Source organism: Loxodonta africana, chromosome 2 (assembly GCF_030014295.1).
Source record: "Loxodonta africana isolate mLoxAfr1 chromosome 2, mLoxAfr1.hap2, whole genome shotgun sequence".
NCBI classification, from domain to species: domain Eukaryota; kingdom Metazoa; phylum Chordata; class Mammalia; order Proboscidea; family Elephantidae; genus Loxodonta; species Loxodonta africana.
In genome coordinates, this window is record NC_087343.1 from 1,042,263 (window position 1) to 1,057,615 (window position 15,353).

Sequence of the window (15,353 nt, forward strand, 5' to 3'; positions counted from 1 at the left end):
TTAAACCACGCAGTATCTCCTTGTTCTATTCGAACAACTGCCTCTTGATCTACGTACAGATTCCTCATAAGCACGATTAAGAGTTCTGGAATCCCATTCTACACAATGCTATCTATAATTTGTTATGATCCACACGGTCGAATGTCTTCTCATAGTCAATAAAACACAGGTAAACATCTTTCTGGTTTTCTCTTCTTTCAGTCAGGATCCATCTGACATCAGGAATGATATCCCTAGTTCCACGTCCTCTTCTGAATCTGGCCTGAATTTCTGGCAGTTCCGTGTTGATACGCTCCTGTAGCCTCTTTTAAAATGATCTTCAGCAGAATTTTTCTTGCATGTGATATTAATGATATTGTTCGATGATTTCCACATTTGGTTGGATCCCCTTTCTTGGGAATAGGCATAAATATGGATCTCTTCCAGTCAGTGAGAGTTGGAATCGACTCCATGGCACTGGGTTTGATTTTTTTTTTTTTTTTTGGTTCCAGTCAGTTGGCCAGGTAGCTGTCTTCCAAATTTCTTGGCATAGATGAGTGAGCACTTCCAGCTCTGCATACATTTGTTGAGACGTCTCAATTGATATTCCTTCAATTCTGGGAGTATTGTTTTTCACCAGTGCCTTCAATGCAGCTTGGACTTCTTCCTTCATTGCCATCGGTTCCTGATCATATGTTACCTCCTGAAATGGTTGGACATCAACAAATTCTTTTTGGTATAATGACTCTGTTGTATTCCTTCCAACTTCTTTTGATGCTTCCTGCTTCATTTAATATTTTCCTCATATAGTCCTTCACTATTGCAACTCGAGGCTTGAATTTTTTCTTCAGTTCTTTCAGCTTAAGAAATGCCCAGCAGTTCTTCCCTTTCAGTTTTTTATCTCCAGCTCTTTGCACACATCATTATAATACTTCACTTTGTCTTCTCAAGCTGCCATTTGAGATCTTGTGTTTGGTTCTTTTACTTCATCAATTAAAAGAGAAATGGCAATGCATTCATTGTCAAAAAGCACATTTCAAGATCTGTCCTGAAGGACAACACTGTCAGTGATAGAATAATATCCATACACATACAAGGAAGATCAGTTAATACAACTATTATTCAAATTTACACACCAACCACTAATATCAAAGATGAAGAAATTGAAGATTTTTACCAGCTTCCGCAGTCTGAAATTGATCGAACATGCAATCAGGATGCATAGATACTGATGATTGGAATGCAAAAGTTGGAAACAAAGAAGAAGAATCAGTAGTTGGAACTATGGCCTTGGTGATAGAAACCATGCTGGAGATTGCATGATAGAATTTTGCAAGACCAATGACTTCTTCATTGAAAATACCTTTTTTTAAACAACGTAAACAGCAACCATACACATGGACCTCACCAGATAGAATACACAGAAATCAAATTGATTACATCTGTGGAAAGAGATGCTGGAAAACCTCAATCAGTCAGGACAAGGCCAGGGGTCAACTGTGGAAGAGGCCAACAATTGCTCATATGCAAGTTCAAGTTGAAACTGAAGAAAATTAGAACGAGTTGAGGAGAGCCAAAGTACAACCTTGAGTATATCCCACTGAATTTAGAGACCATCTCAAGAACAAATTTGATGTGCTGAACACTAATGACCAAAGACAAGACAAGTTGTGGAATGACTTCAAGGACATCATGCATGAAGAAAGCAAGGAGTCATTAAAAAGACAGAAAAAAAAAAAGAAAAGACCAAAATGGATGTCAGAAGAGACTCTGAAACTTGCTCTTAAAAGTCAAGCAGCTAAAGCAAAAAGGTCAACACTAGGGGCCCTAATACATGGCATAAACAGAATACAAACGATAATTAACAATACACAAACACCAGAAGATAAGCTAAATAAATGGGATCTTCTAAAAATTAAACAGTTATGTTCATCAAAAACTTCACCAAAAGAGTAAAAATAGAAACTTCAGACTGGGAAAAAAATGTTGGCTATGACATATCCAACAAAGGGTCTAATCTCTAAAATCTATAGGAAAATCCAACACCTCTACAATAAAAAGACAAATAATCCAATTAAAAAATGGGCAAAGCACATGAACAGACAATTCACCAAAGAAGACATTCAGGTGGCTAATGGACACATGAGGAAATGCTTGAGATCACTGGCTGTTAGAGACACGCAAATCAAAACTACAATGAGATACTATCTCACCCCGACATTACTGGTACAAATAAAAAAAAATCATAAAATAACAAATATTGGAGAGGTTGTGGGGAGATTGGAACTCTTATGCACTGCTGATGGGGATGCAGAATGGACCATTTTGGAAAATGAAATGGCACTTCCTTAAAAAGCTAGAGATAGAAATACCGTATGATCCAGCAATCCAACTTCTAGGAATATTCTAGAGAAATAAGAGCTGTCACATGAATAGACACATGCACACCCATGTTCATTGCAGCATTATTCACAACAGAAAAAAGGTGGAAACAACCAAAGTGCCCATCAACAAACGAATGGATAAACAAACTATGGTACATAAACACAAAGATGAAATATTACAAAATGATAAAGAAAAATTATGAATCTTCAAAACATCTCACAACATGGCTGAATCTGGAGAGCATTATGCTGAGCAAAATAAGTCAACCACAAAAGGACAAATACTGTATAAGACCAGTATTATAAAACACATAAAAATGTTTTCACACAGAAACAATCTTTGATAGCTATGAGAGAGGGAAAAACACTAACTAGATAGTAGATAAGTGGTAACTTCGGTGAAGGGTAAGACAGTACACGATACTGGGGAAGTCAGGAAAACTTGACCAGGGCAAAGTCATAGAAGCTTCACAAACACATCTTAACGCCCTGAGAGACCAAGCTACTGGGCTGAGGGCTGAGGACCATGGTCTCCAGAGACATCTAGCTCGATTGGCATCACATAATCTATAAAAACATCTGACTGTGGTGAGTAGTGTCTGGGGTTTTAAAAGCCTGCAAACAGCCATCTAAGATACATCTACTGGTCCCATCCTGGCTGGAGTAAAGGAGAATGAAGAAAACCGAAGACACAGGGAAAGATTAGTCCAAAGGACTAATGGTCCACAACTACCACAACCTCCACCAGACTGAGTCCAGAACAACTAGATGGTACCTGATTACCACCACCAACTGCTCTGTCAGGGATTACAATAGTGGATCCCAGACAGAGCAGGAGAAAAATGTAGAACAAAGTTCAAATTCACATACACACACACACAAAACAGATTTGCTGATCTGACAGAGACTGGAGAAAGCCTGAGAGTGTTGCCCCTGGACACACGTTTAACTCACTACTGAAGTCACTCCTGAGGTTTACTCTTCAGCCAAAGATTAGACAGGTCTATAGCGCCAACACCCCCATGTGTCTGTCAGTTTGTCGTACTGTGGGGGCTTTCTTGTTGCTGTGATGCTAGAAGCTATGCCACTGATATTCAGATACCAGCAGGGTCACCCACAGAGGACAGGTTTCAGCTGAGATTCCAGACTAAGACAGACTAGGAAGAAAGGCCTGGCAGTGTACTTCTGAAAACCTTATGAATAGCAGCAGAACATTGTCTGATATAGTGCCAGAAGATGAGCCCCTCAGGTTGGAAGGCACTCAAAAGACAACTGCGGAAGAGCTGCCTCCTCAAAGTGAGTCAACCTTAATGATGTGGATGGAATCAAGCTTTCGGGACCTTCGTTTGCTGATGTGGCATGACTCAAAATGAGAAGAAACAGATCCAAATATCCTTTAATAATTGGGATATGGAATGTACAAAGTTTGAATCTAGGAAAATTGGAAATCATCAAAAATGAAATGAACACGTAAACATCAATATCCTAGGCATTAGTGAGCTGAAATGGGCTGGTATTGGCCATTTTGAATCTAACAATATGGCTTACTATGCCGGGAATGACAACCTGAAAAGGAATGGCATTGCATTCATCATCAAAAAGAATATTTCAAGATCTATCCTGAAGGACAAACAATGTCACGGATAGGAAAATATCCATATGTCTACAAGGAAGACCAGTTAATATGACTATTATTCAAACTTGCACACCAACAACTAAAGCCAAAGATGAAGAAATTGAAGATTTTCACCAACTTCTGTAGTCTGAAATTGATCAAACATACAATCAGGATGCATTGATAATTACTGATGATTGGAAAGCAAAAGTTGGAAACAAAGATGGATCAGTACTTGGAAAATACAGCCTTGGTGATAGAAGCGATGCTGGAGATCACATGATACAATTTTGCAACAACCAACAACTTCTTCATTGCAAATACCTTTTTTCACCAACATAAATGGTGACTATACAAGTGGGTCTCACCAGATAGAACACACAGGAATCAAATCGACAACATCTGTGGAAAGAGATGATGGAAAAGCTCAATATCTTCAGTCAGAACAAGGCCAGAGGCCAACTGTGGAACAGACCATCAATTGCTCATATGCAAGTTCAAGTTGAAACTGAAGAAAATTAGAACAAGTCTATGAGAGCCAAAGTATGACCTTGAGTATATCCCACCTGAATTTAGAGACCATCTCAAGAATAGATAAGACCCATTAAACACTAGTGACTGAAGACCAGACAAGTTGTGGAATGACATCAAGGATATCACACATGAAAAAAGCAAGAGGTCATTAAAAAGACAGGAAAGAAAGAAAAGACCAAAATGGATGTCAGAAGAGGCTCTAAAACTTGCTCTTGAATGTTGAGCAGCTAAAGGAAAAGGAAGAATTGATGATGTAAGAGAACTGAAGAAGACAAAGTATTATAATGACACTTGCAAAGAGCTAGAGATAGAAAACTGAAAGGGAAGAACACACTTGGCATTTCTCAAGCAGAAAGAACTGAAGTAAAAATTCAGGACTTTGAGTTGCAATAGTGAAGGATTCTATGGGTAAAATATTAAATGATGCAGGAAGCATCAAAAGAAGATGGAAGGAGTACACAGAGTCACTGCACCAAAAGGAATTGGTCGATGTTCAACCATTTCCGGAGATAGTATTTGATCAGGAACCGATGGTAATGAAGGAAGAAGTCCAAGCTGCTCTGAAGTCACTGGTGGAAACAAGGCTCTAGGAATTGACAGAATATCAGTTGAGATTCTTCAACAAATTAATGCAGTGCTGGAGTTGCTCATTTGTCTATATCAAGAAATTTGAAAGACAGCTGGCCAACTGACAGGAAGAGATCTATATTTATGCCTATTCACAGAAAAGGTGATTCAACTGAATACAGTAATTATCAAACAATATCATTAATATCATAGTCAAGGAAAATTTTCCTGAAGATCATTCAAAAGCAGTTGCAGCTGTATATCGATGGGAAACTGCTAGAAATTCAAGCCAGATTCAGAAGAGGATATGGAACCGGGGATATCATAGCTGATGTCAGATGGATCCTAGTTGAAAGCAGAGAATACCAGAAAGATGTTCACCTGTGTTTTATTGACTATGCAAATACATTTGACTGCGTCGATCATAACAAATTATGGATAGCATTGTTAAGAATGGGAATTCCAAAACACTTGATTGTGCTTATGAGGAACCTGTACATAGATCAAGAGACAGTTGTTTGAACAGAACGGGGGATAACGCATGGTTTAAAGTCAAGAAAGTGTGCATCAGAGTTGTATCCTTTCACCCTACCTATTCAATCTGTATACTGAGCAAATAATCTGAGCAGCTGGACTATATGAAGAAGAATGTAGCATCAGGATAGGAGGAAGACCCATTAACAACCTGCATTTTGCAGAAGACACAACCTAGCTTGCTGAAAGCAAAGAGAACTTGAAGCACTTACTGATTAAGATCAAAGATCCCAGCCTTCCGTATGGATTACACCTCAACAGAAGAAAACAAAAATCCTCACAACTGAACCAATAAGTAACATTCTGATTAATGGGGAAAAGATTGAATTTGTCAAGGGTTTCATTTTACCTGGATCCTCAATCAACACCCATGGAAGCAGCAGTCAAAAAATCAAAAGACTCCTTGAATTGGGCAAATCTGTAGCAAAAGACCTTTTTAAAGTGTTAAAAAGCAAAATGTCACCTTGAAGACTAATATGCACCTGACCCAAGTCATGGTGTTAATTGCCTCATAAGCATGGAAACCTGGGTGATGAATAAGGAAAACCAAAGAAGAATTGACACCTTTCAATAGTGGTGTTGGCAAAGAATATTGAATACACCATGGACTGCCAAAAGAATGAAAAAATCTGTCTTGGAAGAAGTACAACCAGAATGCTCTTTAGAAGCAGGATGGTGAGACTACGTCTCACATACTTTGGACATGTTATCAGGAGGGATCAATCCCTGGAGAAGGACTTCATGCTTGGTAAAGTAGAGGGTCATCAAAAAAGAAGAAGACCCTCAGGAGATGGATTGACACAGTGACTACAACAATGGGCTCAGGCATAACGACAATTGCGAGGGTGGTGCAGTGTTTCATTCAGTTGTACATGGGGTTGCTATGCATCAGAATCAACTCATAGGCACCTAATAGCAACAACGACAACATCTACATTACTTCTGTGATCCAGGAACCTATGGGGTGCCATTGAGCAGATTTTGACTCATAGCAACCCCGTGTTACAGAGTAGAACTGTCCCACAGTGTTCTTCAGGCTATAATTCTTACAGAAGCAGATCACCAGATCTTTGTCCCAAAAAGCCACTGAGTGAGTTTGAACAGCCAACCTTTCTATTAGCAGCTGAGCACTTAAATCTTGTGCCATCTGCCAAGGTAAAAAGGCAAACAAAAAAAAATGGTCTCAGCCTGGTGATAAACCATACTGCCTGCTAAAAGTAAATATCAAAATTCTCTTCCCCCAACTAGCTTTCCAGGATTCCCACAGGAGTCCCATTGAAAATTAGCTCATAATTCTAAATGATAAAACTCTCAAGGAAAGAAACAATCATGAGAGAGAGAGAGAGAGCTGGTAGAGGCCACAAATTGAAGAGTTCAAACACTGAAAATCACTCTAAAGTAATTATGTCTAAAAGTATTAATTGTAAAAGAAGAAATTAAAACTAAGAGAAAATACTCTGTCAAAAATAAACTGGAAGTTTCTAAAAAGAACATAATAAAACTTCTAAAAATTAAGTGTATAAAGTAGTTGTTGGAATTAAAACCACACCAAAAAAGGGGGGGGGGGTAAGTATTGAATCAGACATAGCTGAAAGCTATGCTCTGAAGAAATAACCCAGAATGCTTGTACAGACAGAAAAAGAGATAGAAAAAACAAAAGAGAAATTAAGACACATGGAAGAGAGTACAAAAAGATTCAACCAGTTTTTAACATGAATTATTTAAAAAAATAGAAAAAAATTAAGAACTGGAAATAATAGAGCAACAAATAAAATAAACCCATACCTGGACACGTTGTAGTGAAGCCACAGAACATGCAACACATTCATAGCAATAAAAAGTTCTCATGATGATTAAAAAAAAAAAAAAGATCCACAGGAAGATACCCAAAGTGACAGCAAGTCTAAATCTGTATGCACCTAGTAACATAGCCTATAAATATATGATGTAAAAATTAACAGAACCCAAAAGTTAAAACAGACTAATCCACTATCATCTTGGAAGGTTTTAACAGGTGAATCTGAGGAACTTGTAAAACTGGTAATAAATTCCTAAAAGATACACTTTTTGTCAAATGTGATTTGATAAGCTTTACAAAAAAAATGCACTCAATGCAGAATACACAAATTTTTCAAGTGAACTCAGAACATATAACTAAATTGGCCATAAACAGCTCATAAATCAAGACTCAACAAAGTTTTAATGCTCGCAAGTCAGATTCAGAAGAGGACATGAATAAGGAATATCATTGTTGATATCAGATGGATCCTGGCTGAAAGCAGAGAATACCAGAAATATGTTTACCTATGTTTTATTGACTATGAAAAAGCATCCCACTGTGTGGATCATAACAAATTATGAATAACATTGTTAGAATGGAAATTCCAGGACAATTGTGCTCATGAGAAACCTTTACGTAGACAAAAAGGCAGTCATTCGAACAGAGCAAGATGATACTGTGTAGTTTAAAATCAGGAAAGTTGTGCATCCGGGTTGTATCCTTTCACCATACATATTCAATCTGTATCCTGAGCAAACAATTCTGGACAATATTGAGAAGAATGTGGCATAAGGATTGGAGGAAGACTCATTAACAACCGGCGTGATGCAGATAATAAAACCTGGCCTGCCAAAAGTGAAGAGGACTTGAAGTGTTTACTGATGAAGATCAAAGACCACAGCCTTCAATATGGATTACGCCTCAACATAAAGAAAGCAAAAATCCTCACAAATACACCAATAAGCAACATCATGATAAAAAGTAGAAAAGATTGAATTTGTCTAGGATTCCATTTGACTTGGATCCACAATCAACACCCATGGAAGCAGAAGTCAAGAAATCAAACAACATATTGCATCGGATCTGCTGCAAAAGACCTCTTTAAAGTGTTAAAGGGGAGGCGGGGCCAAGATGGCAGAATAGCCAGACACTTCCTGCGATCCCTCTTGCAACAAAGACCCAAAAAAACAAGTGAAATTATTATATTTATGACAAGCTAGGAGCCCTGAACATCAAAGGCAAAGTTAGAAAACAGACTGAGTGGCAGGGGGAGGAAGAGGCGGTTCAGAAGCAGAGAGGAGTTGCCAGACCTGAATCACTGAGATCCCTCAGGCACCGCTCCTGGGAGTGGCTGAGGTGGGCTATTAGTAGTGTTCAGCCACAGTTTCCTCAGGGAGAAGCAGCCAGCCGCACAACCTATTCACACCTCCAGAACCAGAGAAGAACAGCGCTCTCTGCAAAAGCTAAGTACTTGCATAATTTTACCCCGCCCTCCTCCCCCAAGCTGACGTCAGAGGCTTTTCATTTCCCTGGGCCTGAGATAGGCCCTATTGAGTAACCAGAGACATTCTCCTGGACTTGGAGTAGGAATAAATTCACAACTGGTGGAAAAGATAATTTGCCAGCTCTGCTAACTGGGAGAGCTCAGGACAGAAGCAGCTTCTGTCCAGGCATAAGTGGTCCATGGACTTTGAATACCTTTCCCTCCTGCATGGACCTGTGTGGGCCTATTTCAGGAGAATAGGCCGTTATTGGCAGACTGCAACTGTTTCAGATGAGTGGTGAAGAGGTGGGTATTTGATATTTGACACCACATTGCCTATTAAACAGGGTCCTCACCTACCCATATCAGGGGCCCTAGGACTAGTGGCTTCACTCAGGTCACCCAGCCACCCACGATAGGGGTCCAAGGATAACTGGTACCTCCCAGTCCTTACAACCAAAAGCATTGCATGCACATGGTCCATCTGCAGAACCCACCCACCTGTAAGATCTAAATAACAGGGACATGCTTTCCGCACACTCAGGGGATGGTTCTCAGCCCCCTGCCTTATTCAGAGCATGGCCCCCTGCTGCAACCAGATACCAGTACCTACACCAAGCACCCCATCCCTCTAAGACTGTAGGACAGAGCCTGTACCACACACTTGATGATCAGCTACCCAGACTCCTGAGCTGAATTCATAAAAGAAAAGTGAATGAGCTCCTAGACTGATGTACCTGATAACAGATCTAGCCAACTGGTGACAGGACATCAGAGCTTCAAAGGCAAAAATAATCAAGCTAGCTCACTCAAGCAACCCATCTGGGCATATCAAAACAAAACAAAGCAATAAGCTAGGAGACAGTAAGCAAACATAAAATAAACTAATACAATAACTTATAGATGTCTCGGAGACAACAGTCAATATCAAATCACATAAAGAAGCAAAGCATGATCTCTTCCAAAAATCTCTCAAAACAAAGAATCAAGGGATCTTCTGGATAAAGGTGCCTTCCTGGAATTGCCAGATGCAGAATACAAAAGATTAATATACAGAACTCTTCCAGACATCAGGAACGAGATTAGGAAGGAGATGAGGCAATATTCAGAACAAGCCAAGGAACACACAGATAAAGTAGCTGAAGAAATTAAAAAGGTTATTCAAGAACATAATGAAAAATTTAATAAGCTGCAAGAATTCATGGAGAGACAGCAATCAGAAATTCAGAAGATTAACAATAAAATTACAGAATTAGACAACTCAATAGAAAATCAGAGAAGTAGAATTGAGGAAGTAGAAGGCAAAATTGGTGAGCTTGAAGATAAAGCACTTGGCACCAATATATTTGAAGAAAAATCAGATAAAATAATTAAAAAAAATTAAGAAACCTTAAAAATCATGTGGTGAGACTATGTTGGCACTCCTATCTAGAGGGGAGATGGGGGGATCAGAAGCTGGCAGAATGGACAAAAGAAGAGAGAGTGGAGGGAAGGAGTGTGCTGTCTCATTAAGCAGAGAGCAATTAAGAGTATATAGCAAGGTGTATATAAATTTTTATATGAGACTGACTTGATTTGTAAACTTTCACTTAAAGCACAATAAAAATTACAACAACAACAAAAAAAAATGATTCGTGTGGGTCTCTATAAAGAGAAATAACCTATGAGTGATTTAAGTACCAGAACAGGGAGGGACAACAGAAAATACAGAGAGAATTGTTGAAGATGTGTTGGAAGAAAACTTCTCTGATATCGTGAAAGATGAGAAGATATCCATCCAAGATGCTCCTCCAAGTCTACATAAGGTAGATCTTAAAAGAAAGGCACCAAGACGTATTATTATCAAACTTGCCAAAACCAAACATAAAGAAAGAATTTTAAGAGCAGCTAGGGATAAACAGAAAATCACCTAGAAAGGAGAGTAAAAAGAATAAGCTTGAACTACTTGGCAGAAACAACGCAGGTAAGAAGACAAGGGGACGACTTATATAAAAAATTGAAGGAAAAAGTTGCCAACCAAGAATCATCTAACCAGCAAAACTGTCTCTCAGATATGAAGGTGAAATTAGGACATTTCCAGATAAACAGAAGTTTAGGGAATCCGCAAAAACCAAACCAAAACTACAAGGAATACTGAAGGGAATACTTTAGTTAGAAGATCAATAATATCAGGTATCAAACCAAGACTAGAATGCTGGACAGAGCAATCAGAGGTCAACCCAGACAGGGAAATGACAAAAATAAATCAAGATAAAAAAACAGGAAAACAGTGATGTCATGATGTAAAAGAAGACAATATTAAAACAATAAAGAGGGCTAAGAAATGTAGTCATAGATCTTTCATACGGAGAGGAAGACAAGGTGATATAAAAAACAAAAGTTCAGTTTAAGCTTAGAAAAACAGGGGTAAATATTAAGGTCACCACAAAAGAGACTAACTATCCTACTCGTCAAAATAAAACACTATAAAAGAGACTCAGCAAATACAAAATCAACAACAACGAATAAGAGGAAAAGACAATATATAAAGATAAGCTACTCAGCACAAAAAAATTAAGTGGGAGAAAGAAACTGTCAACAACACACAAAAAAAGACATCAAAAAGACAGCACTAAACTCATACCTATCCATAATTATGCTGAATGTAAACAGACTAAATGCACAAATGAAGAGACAGTGGCAGAATGGATTAAACATGATCCGTCTATATGCTGCCTACAAGAGACACACCTTAGACTTAGAGACACAAACAAACTAAAACTCAAAGGATGGAAAAAAATATATCAAGCAAACAACAATCAAAAATGAGCAGGAGTGGCAATCTTAATTTCTGACAAAATAGACTTTAAAGTTAAATCCACCACAAAGGATAAGGAAGGACACTATACAATGATTAAAGGAACAATACACCGGGAGGATATAACCATATTAAATACTTATGCACCCAATGACGGGGCTGCAAGATACATAAAACAAACTCTATCAGCATTGAAAAGTGAGATAGTGCCACAATTATAGTAGGAGACTTCAACGCACCACTTTCGGTGAAGGACAGAACATCCAGAAAAAAGCTCAATAAAGACACAGAAGATCTAAATGCCACAACCAACCAACTTGACCTCATAGACATATACAGAACACTCCACCCAACAGCAGCCAAGTATACTTTCTTTTCTGGTGCACATGGAACATTCTCTAGAATAGACCACATACTAGGTCATGAAACAAGTCTTAGCAGAATCCAAAACACTGAAATATTACAAAGCATCTTCTCTGACCATAAGACCATAAAAGTAGAAATCAATAACGGGAAAAGAAATCAAACACTTGGAAACTGAACAATACCCTGCTCAAAAAAGACTCAGTTATAGAAGACATTAAGGACGGAATAAAGAAATTCATAGAATTCAATGAGAATGAAAAGGCTTCTTATCAGAACCTTTGGAACACAGTGAAAGTAGTGCTGAGAGGTCAATTTATATCAATAAATGCACACATGCAAAGAGAAGAAAGGGCCAAAATCAAAGAATTATCCCTACAACTTGAACAAATAGAAAGAGAGAAACAAAAGAAACCCTTAGGCACCAGAAGAAAGCAAATAATAAAAATTAGAGCAGAATTAAATGAAATAGAAAACAGAAAAACAATTGAAAGAGTTAACAAGATCAAAAGCAGGTTCTGTGAAAAAACTAACAAAATTGAGGCCAAACTGATAAAAAAAAAAAAAAAGGAGAGGAAGCAAATAACCCAAATAAGAAATAAGATGGGATATATTCCAACAGACGCAGCTGAAATTAAAAGAATCATCAGGTTACTATGAAAAATTGTACTCTAACAAATTTGAAAACCTAGAAGAAATGGGTGAATTCCTAGAAACACACTAGCTACCTAAACTAACGCAAACAGGGGTAGAACAACTAAATAGACCCATAATGAAGGAAGAGTTTGAAAAGGTAATCAAGAAACTCCCAACAAAAAAAAAGCCCTGCCTCGGACAGCTTCACTGCAGAGTTCTACCAAACTTTCAGAGAAGAGTCAACACCACTACTAGAAAAGGACAGAATACTCCGGAACTCACCCTGTGAAGCCAGCATATCCCTGATACCAAGACCAGGTAAAGACACCACAAAAAAAGAAAATTACAGACCTATATCCCTCATAAACTTAGATGCAAAAATCCTCAACAAAATTCTAGTCAAAAGAATTCAAAAACATATCAAAAAAATAATTCGCCATGACCAAGTGGGATTCATACCAGGTATGCAGGGATGGTTCAACATTAGAAAAACAATTAATGTAATCCATCATATAAATAAAACAAAAGATAAGAATCACAAGATTTTATCAATTGATGCAGAAAAGGCATTTGACAAAGTTCAACACCCATTCATGATAAAAACTCTCAGCAAAATAGGAATAGAAGGAAAAATTCTCAACATAATAAAGGGCATTTATACAAAGCCAACAGCCAACATCATCCTAAATGGAGAGAGCCTGAAAACATTCCCCTTGAGATCGGGAACCAGACAAGGATGCCCTTTATCACCACTCTTACTCAACATTGTGCTGGAGGTCCTAGCCAGAGCAATTAGGCTAGATAAAGAAATAAAGGGCATCCAGACTGGTAAGAAAGAAGTTAAAGTATCTCTGTTTGCAGATGACTTGATCGTATACACAGAAAACCCTAAGGAATCCTCAAGAAAACTGCTGAAACTAATAGAAGAGTTCAGTAGAACAACAGGATACAAGGTAAACATACAAAAATCTGTTGGACTCCTCCACACGAACAAAAAGAACATGGAAGGGGAAATCACCAAATCAATGCCATTTACAGTAGCCCCCAAGAAGATAAAATACTTAGGAATAAATCTTACTAGAGATGAAAAAGATCTATACAAAGAAAACTACAAGACACTACGGCAAGAAACCAAAAGAGAACTACGTAAGTAGAAAAATATACCTTGCTCACGGATAGGAAGACTTAACATTGTAAAAATATCTATTCTACCAAAAGCCATCTATAGATACAATGCAATTCTGATCCAAATTCCAACTACAGTTTTTAATGAGTTGGAGAAACAAATCACCAAATTCATACAGAAGGGAAAGAGGCCCCGGACAAGTAAAGCATTACTGAAAAAGAACAAAGTGGGAGGCCTTACTTTACCTGATTTTAGAACCTATTATACAGCCACTGTAGTCAAAACAGCCTGGTACTGGTACAACAACAGATACCTAGGCAAATGGAACAGAACTGAGAATCCAGACATAAATCCATCCACATATGAGCAGCTGATATTTGACAAAGGCCCAAAGCCAGTTAAATGGGGAAAAGACAGTCTTTTTAACAAACGGTGCTGGCATAACTGGATATCCATCTGCAAAAAAATGAAACAAGACCCATATCTCACACCATGCACAAAAACTAACTCAAAATGGATCAAAGACCTAAATATAAAGTCTAAAACAATAAAGATCATGGAAGAAAAAATAGGGACAACGCTAGGAGCCTTCATACATGGCATAAACAGTATAGAAAACATTACTAACAATGCAGAAGAGAAATGAGATAATTGGGAGCTCCTAAAAATCAAACACCTATGCTCATCCAAAGACTTCACCAAAAGAGTAAAAAGATTACCTAGAGACTGGGAAAAAGTTTTTAGCTATGACATTTCTGATCGGTGTCTTATCTCTAAAATCTACATGATACTGCAAAAACTCAACTACAAAAAGACAAATAACCCAATTAAAAAATTGACAAAGGATATGAACAGACACTTCACTAAAGAATACATTCAGGTGGCTAACAGACGCATGAGGAAATGTTCTTGATCATTAGCCATTGGAGAAATGCAAATCAAAACTACAATGAGATTCCTTCTCACCCCAACAAGCCTGGCATTAATCCAAAAAACACAAAATAATAAATGCTGGAGACGTTGTGGAGAGACTGGAACACTTCTACACTGCTGGTGGGAATGTAAAATGGTACAACCACATTGGAAATCAATTTGGTGCTTCCTTGAAAAGCTAGATATAGAACTACCATAAGATCCAGCAATCCCACTCCTTGGAATTTATCCTAGAGAAATAAGAGCCTTTACACGAACAGATATATGCACGCCCATGTTCATTGCAGCACTGTTTACAATAGCAAGAAGATGGAAGCAACCAAGGTGCCCATCAATGGATGAATGGATAAATTATGGTATATTCACACAATGGAATCCGTGAAACATTTCATAACATAGAGGAATTTGGAAGGCATTATGACCAGTGAAATTAGTCAGTTGCAAAAGGACAAATATTGTATGAGACCACTATTATAATAACTGGAGAAGTAGTTTAAACAGAGAAGAAAATATTCTTTAATGGTTATGAGGGGGGAGGGAGGAAGAGTGGTTTTCACTGTTTAGATAGTGGATAGGAATTATTTTGGGTGAAGGAAAGGACAACACACAATACAGGAGAGGT